Raw genomic sequence first — 8,337 nt, 5'->3', positions numbered from 1 at the left:
AATGACTATTAATCATCATCACCATTTTCTAAATAATAATATAGAAGATCCAAAAAATTAAGAAATACAATAATAATAAGGATAGGGATAATAATTGTAACAGTAATTGCTCACAAAAATAACCAAAATAATATTGTAATAATAATTGCTAACCAAATCATAGCCTTATTATAGTTAAGATTAGTAAACATACCCTTAAGGCTTAAGGGGAGAACTTAAATTTTTTAATTAAGTATTTGTCACCTTTAATCTGTTGAAAAAATATTTAAAAATCTATTCGTCCAGACTAGACTTTTACTCTTTTAAGTTATAACTGGGACCATCACCAGGTTGGACTCATGATAAGTCAATGAATCAGGATGGGCCAATGGTAGTTGAGCCAAGTTAGCCTAGCACATAAATATTTCAGCGCATAACTATAATACCCGGTAATTTATATCCTACACCACGGCAAACGTTGCACTGTGCGCTCAGATGCAAAACGACGTCGTTTTAATTTTTTTTTTTTTTTTTTTTGAAATTTCTCATCCCAGTGTATGGCAGTTAAGTTTTCTTTAAAAAAAAATCCTGTTCAGAAATGTACATAATGTTATACTAGAATACACATAATTGTATACATGAATGTACATAATTATATAACAAAATACACATACTCTTTTTAAAAGATAATACACATAATCTAATATAATACATAATAAACATAAACTTTTAACATAATACACATCAACTCTTAACATAATACACACAAATTTTCTGATTCGGATGTACATAATTGTATAAAAAGAATGTACATAATTGTATAAAAAATGTACATAATTGTATGAACAAATATACATAATTGTATGAACAAATATACATAATTGTGGTCATAATCACAGCAACTTCCTACCGCGCCTCCCAAAACGACCCCAAAATGACGTCGTTTTGGGAGGCGCGCGGCGCACAGTGCTACGCGCGCCGTGGTGTAGGGTATAACGATTGATAATACCCGGCAAATTTTACTATGGACAATGGTCCACATAGCTGTGTGGACCATGGTCCAAAACGGTGTTGTTTCTTTTAATGGAAAGAAACGGCACATGTTCCATGTAACTAGTTCTATGTGTATAACATATTGTGTTTCATTTTATGTACATTGTAGTTTCATTTCAGCACAACTAAATTTTCATTTTGGTTCAACTACAATTTCATTTGACATTATACATACAGGAGCTAGTCTTATTATAGTGAGAACTGTTATTGAATTTCATTTTATACACATTGTAGTCTTATTACAATATACTAAATTATAATTTAGTTCAGCTATGGTTACATTGGACAATATACTTTCAAATATGTGAAACTGTTATTCAATTTTATTTTATATACACCGCAGTTTCATTTCAACACAACTAAAGTATCATTTTGATATAACTACAATTTCATTTGACAATATACAATTAATATGTGAGACATGTTATTCAGTTTCTTTTTATACATATTGTAGTTTCATTTCCAGAAAACTAAAGTATCATTTCAATTCAACTTTTAGTTTTATTTGATAATATAAACAAAATATGCAAGACAAATTATTCAGTTTCATTTTAATAATTTCATTTTATTTTGAACACACCAAAAATAAGTGATTTGTTAAAATTTAACGGTGATTGTTTCTTTTACTTGTAATAGTCTGATTATCTAGTGGAAAGTTCATTCTATTTTACTTAAAGTTTACTTATGTTTACTCTATGAATTATCTAAGTGTTAAACTCAAATTATGCCCTAAAAATCAATGGAAAAGTTAAAATTGACAAAATGTATTTAAATCAAGGGTATAGGTTTTTGGCATCATAAAAAAAAAAAAAAAAAAAATTAATAGGAACATTGTATTTTAAATTTTGATAATACTTAGGAAAAGTTATAAGTACTTAGGAATGAACTATATTACCCTAAAAGTAGATATACTAGATAGTAGTTCAAGCCGCAAAGTAAACTCACAAAGTCAAAACCTCGAAAAGTCAAGAATCCAAAAGGTACAAGGCATTGGATAGTTTACAACTAAAAGGTTCAAGAGTTGAAGACCGAGAAGTTGAAGACTTGAAGAAATATAAGTTTATTGGACTGAAAGGTAAGATTAATTGAATGAAGATATAAATAGAGTGGAGTGGAACTACACAAACCTTCAAATCGCTATAAATTGCTTGTCTCACTTATTTTCAGTATTTACTTTATATACGCATATGTATCATTACTTAAATCCTTCTATTTTTAATACATCAATACATCTTTTTGATGTTATGACTTATGAATTATCATTATTTCATTTATTTGAATGTGTTATTTGATTGAATATTGAAAACAGCCTCATTAAAATTGTCAAACTGCAAGTCTGTAACTATTTTTTTGGCGCCCGCCTAGCACCGCCTAGGCGCTGCTTGGGCACCCGACTAGCGCCTAGCGCCTACTGCAACCATGCTTTTACCTTATCAAACTAAGACCAACAATTTATTTATTGTGATCAATGAAGTCCTATATATGGGATTAATAGGTTCAAAGTACCATGGTCCAAAACGGTGTCGTTTCTTTTAATGAAAAGAAACGGCACCCGTTATGTGTAACTAGTTCTGTTTGTATAACATATTCAGTTTCACTTTATATACATTTTAGTTTCATTTCAGCACAACTAAAGTTTCATTTTGTTTCAACTACAATTTCATTTGACATTATACATATAGTAGTCTTATTACAGTGGGATCTGTTATTAAATTTCATTTTATATACACATTGTAGTCTTATTACAACACCACTAAATTATAATTTAATTCAACTACGGTTTCATTGGACAATATACTTTCAAATATGTGAAACTGTTATTCAGTTTCATTTTATATACATTGCAGTTTCATTTCCACAAAACTAAAGTATCATTTTGATATAAATATAGTTTCTTTTGACAATATACACTTAATATGTGAGACATGTTATTCAGTTTCTTTTTATGCATACTGTAGTTTCATTTCCGGAAAACTAAAGTATAATTTCAATTCAACTACAATTTCATTTAATAACATAAACACAATATGTGAGACAAATTATTCAGTTTCGTTTTAGATACATTATAGTTTCATTTTGTTTTGTTTGATAAAAATTAAAAGTTTCTATTTCTTTACTTAAAGAAACAGCGCCGTTTTTGGACCATGGTCCACCGTATAACAACCGATAATACCCAATCCATTTTTCATAGCAAATTATATCATAGACCAGAGTCTACCCTACAGTGTAGATTATGGTCCAAAACGAAATTTAAATTATGTATATTCAATTAACATAGTATGTACATGTCAATAAACTGATGGTACATAATGTATTAATTATATTATATACATAATTTAAGAATACAACTAAAATATTTTAAATTATTTAATATAATAATATTTTTGAGCTTCCATTTGTCAAGTATTTATTATTTTTATAGAATACCAAATTACAATTAAAATTAAAATTATAATTTTGTATGATTAATATAATCTCTAATTATGTGCATATTCAAATAAACTTATAGAGAGAATTTACATAATTACATTGATTTATTCTTAATTGTATTTCATCTATATTATAATTTTCACAAATACGAATAATAACTAAGATAATTACATTTGGAAAGCAAATATCAAATTTTGTATGTGTAAATTTAAACTCTAATTGAACATATTTTTTTTATATGATTATATAATATATAGCTATTTTATTTTCCAAAAGTATATTTTTTATATGATTATATAATATATAGCTATTTTATTTTTTAAATGTTGTGTTTTTTTTTATAATAAAAGATGTTGTGGCATTAATTGTAACATTAATTATTTTTCAAACCATATAGCTTTATTATAGGGAAAATGGCACTTTTTCCCCCTGTGTTATATGCTTATAGCACTTTTTTCCCCTGAGTTATTCATGCATTCATATTTGTCCCCTCAATTATTATAGAAGTGGCGGTTTTTCCCCCTGATAATATTAAATGGACATTTCTACCCTTAAAACAAATATTTTATTTATTTCTCTTCTTCACCAAATTATTGCTTATACGTAGGGATGACCACGGTTCGGTTCGAACTGAACCAAACACTATAGCAATCAAATTAAAAATTTTCGGTTATGATTCATAACATAACCCAATATTTGGGTTTCCGTTTATTAAAATCATGAACTGGAAAAAATGGATCCTGAACCGTCGTGAACCGCAGGTTCAAATCGGAACAACTACTAGTAATAGCTTAAATTAGAATTATAATATTTGCAAATTAGCAAATAGTGTATGTTTTTTTTTTTTTTGCATTTATATTGACTCTCACATATAAGTATATATATAATCGCGATTTGAGTTTTATTTTGAACCGTCGGTTCACGATTTTGGATCCAATTTGAACGGTTGGTTCAAACTTTCTTTTAAAATTTTATTTTTTTTATTTTTAAAATATTCTAAATTTAACACTTAATGTATTTAATTTTTTCAAATCGTGGTTATAATTTGTTGGAGAAGAAAAATAAATGAAATATTTATTTTAAGGGTAAATATGTCCATTTAATATATCAGGGGGAAAAACTGCCACTTAAATAATTTAGGGGGAAAAAGTACTATAAGTATATAACAAAGGGGGAAAAAGTGCCATTTTCCCTTTATTATATAAAGGAGGATTTAAGAATTAAAGGTACATAATTTATTAATTGAAGATATGTACCCCATAATATATTAACTACATCTACATAATTTGAATTTTAATCTTACCTCAGCTCTATGTAACCTATCACAACTCTATGTGATCTTTTCTAAATAATAAACAGATGACATAGTTTTGATATGTTTTTTGTCCCCGAAGCAGTGGTCTCATAGATAAAAGATCAACAAATCACTCTCAGTGAGAATTAAACTTAAGATTTTGCGGTTACCAAATTAACAATCCGACAAATTTGATTAGAGTTGCTTTAAATCACTTGTTAATTATACAGTGGACCATGGTCCACATATCACTGTCTGGATCATGATCCTCGAATGAAACTATATATAGTAGAATTAAAATGATACTTTAGTGTTAGTATAATGAAACTAGCTTAGTGTGTGTAGAAAATGAAACTAAAAATAAAAAACGGAGCACAATATTGTAAAATAAAACTGTAGTTTAATTAAAATAAACTTTAGTATTACTATAATGAAACTTGTGCATGTGTGTGGAAAATAAAAATAAAATCCAAAGCCATACAATACATATATTGTCATATGAACTGAAGTTCAATTAAAATAATACTTCAATATTACTGTAATTAAACTAGGGTGTGTGGAAAATGAAAAAAAAAAATAGAGCTCAAACAATAATATATATTATCAAATAAAATTATAGTAGAATTAAAATTATACTTTACTATTGCTATAATGAAACTAGTGTGGGGGGAAAATGAAACTAAAAAACTTAGCAATATTGTCAAATGAAACTAAGTATAATTAAAATGATACATAGTTCATGATCCATGCTGCTACATAGACCATGGTCCATAGTAACAATTGTTATACCTTAGACTAGGGTTCATATTGCATTGTGACCCTGATACAAAAATTGTGTACTTTCAATTAACACATTTCGAATAGCTTCTGTGCATGTAAACAAATAACTTGATAATTGTTGACACAAAATATGATAGTTATAGGTACAGAAACTATCCACTGCAAGTACTGATGTGTCAACTATAGCTACAGAATCTGAATGTTATTTTTGCACATGTATAATTTGCCTAGAGCAAAATTTGTCGCTCCAAATCTAATAACATAATAAGTCTCAATCAAAGTTATATCAATCATTTATGTCAATGTTTGTAATGCTAATCATTTTGTACATTGTGCTTTTAGAGTTGTATTATATAATTTTTTGGACAAAAATATCCCCTACCGTTATAACTTTCGTTATCTTTTTCTATTATTGTTACCATGCACATGTATCCACCATATATTTTCTTATATTCTTTAATGGTAATAATATTTGTAGACATTATATATTGGATTATTATAATACATAAATTTTATTTCATATAAATTTTGATTAGTATGAATTTGTTAGTTATTTTAAATAGTGAGCATATGTTTTTGCGCATTGCGCATAGAAAACACTAATAAAGATATAAACCTTGCATAATTTAAAAACTTGATAATATATTTAAAAAATTTCAAGAAAAAACGTTTAAAAAATTTTGAGCAATAAAAATAATTATAATAGATTTCCCTACGTACAACTACCAAATTAAAGTCCCTCTCCGTCTCCCTCTCCCTCCATCTCCATGCAGGTCCTCTGATCCTCTATCTGTTATAAGGTTAAATTTTCTATTTCCCTTCCAAAACACTTCTCTTTAATTCAATCTCTTTTCTAAACTCTCTCTCTCTCTCGTATTTTATACGTTTCTGTATATAAACACCAAAATAGATCAGAATAAGAAAGCAGCGGTAAGGGATTTATAGGTATCCTTCTAGGAAACGATATTTGAGTTTTTCAATCATGTATACCATTTCTAGGCATGTTTCTAATATGAATTATGATAATATACTTTCATACTTTCTTCTTGGGAAGAAAATACATTTAGTCAATTTATTTACTATAAGAAAGATCATAGTTAATAACTTACTAACTTTTATACTTCTTATTTTGTGATTTTCGTTTATCACATTTTGAGAAAATTCATCGAGGTTTTCAATATAAGTAACTAGTTACCCATATAAATATGTGATGATTATGTCTATTAACTACATATCTAATTTATTTACTTCTAGTTTTATCGAATAGCGGAATATAATGCCATGAAAAACCTTCAACCCGCCTTTTATTACATTATTTCTTGTTTTTTTCATGACACATTCTAGTGTATATATTTCTTTAGCAAGTTTTATTTGTATGCCTTAATTGCTCTTTTAATTTCTATCAAAATAGTTAGCACGCTTCGGGCATTATACTACTGTTTTAATTTCTGGATCTAGATTTTAAGTTTTTATGAGCAATATAGGTAAAATATGTTGTCGACAACTATAACAACTTTGTAAATATTTTTTATACACATGGAAATTTTGTATCAACCAAATATATGGCATTTCCCAAAAGTATTTGAATTTGGTTGTTCCGCTTCCCCAGTATTTTAGCTATTTGGTGCACCTACAATTTTACTGGGGGTTTTCGCCTTCTAGACGAATATTTTTAGGATAAAATTTTTATATTTCAGGAGTGACGAAATTTCTACACTAGATCTAGTTTTTGCAAATTTTTAAACCGATAAATTTCATATGCTTCCGGCATTAAGAAAAACGGTAGAGACATTTAGTCCTAGTTGGGGATTTCAACTCCTAATATATATGAAATAATTTCTATGGACTTAGTCACTATTTGAGATTTCTAGCAGATTATTTATTTGTTCAATGTTTGAACTTCTGATTTTATAAGATTAGTACATGGGTTTGAAGATTTTTTATCTCATGAAATTTTCTAGGCATTTAATTAATTAGGAACTTCAATTCTCCCCCTAATGCCGAGAAAAAGATCTTATGATGCAACCATCATTGTTGTTGATTTCTCATGATGGGCTATAGGTAGAAGGGCTGCATACTAAAAAAAAAAAAAAGGTTGAACGCATATTGGGAAGTGTATCATGGTGTTGAATCATGTACTAGACGTTTATAATATGTAGTGGATAAGCATGGTTGTTTCTCAATTTTTGAGGTCCGATCCCCAAAATAGATATATTTACTCCATAATTGCTTAACAAAGCTCTTATAAAAATATGTCTACTTTAAATAAACATTGTGCATGTTTGGTTAATGGCGGATCCGCCAAAATTTTGACAGATTCAACATTTCGGCATTTTGACCAAGGTCAAAATGCCGAAAAAGTTGTTTGGTTAATGGCGATTTGAAGCAACAGATTGCTCCAAACCGCCAAGTTTGCAAATGCTGCATATAGTAGCATTTGAAAATAACGTTTTGGGGATCGGAATAATTTATTTCCCCAAAAGACCCTTACAATAATTTTATAATAATTTAATTTATTAAAAAAAAAAAACACTAATGAGCCTGCCCATCCGCTGCCAGCGGATGTACATAGCTATTCTAATCTAAAAAAATGGAGCCTTGAGGCTCCTTTTATAGGAGCCTCAAGGCTCCATCCCCCACTTATCTCACCGATGTGGGATAAGTGGGGGAGCAAATTTTACAAAAGGGGAGTCGCTGTCTTTATTATTTTTTAAAATTTTTTTTTTACATTATTATTATTATTATTATTATTATTATTATATAATTATATATATTATATATTATTATTATTATTATAATAT

Source organism: Ipomoea nil, unplaced genomic scaffold (assembly GCF_001879475.1).
Source record: "Ipomoea nil cultivar Tokyo-kokei standard unplaced genomic scaffold, Asagao_1.1 scaffold1101, whole genome shotgun sequence".
Lineage (NCBI taxonomy): Eukaryota > Viridiplantae > Streptophyta > Magnoliopsida > Solanales > Convolvulaceae > Ipomoea > Ipomoea nil.
Note: the sequence above shows the minus strand (reverse complement) of the source record.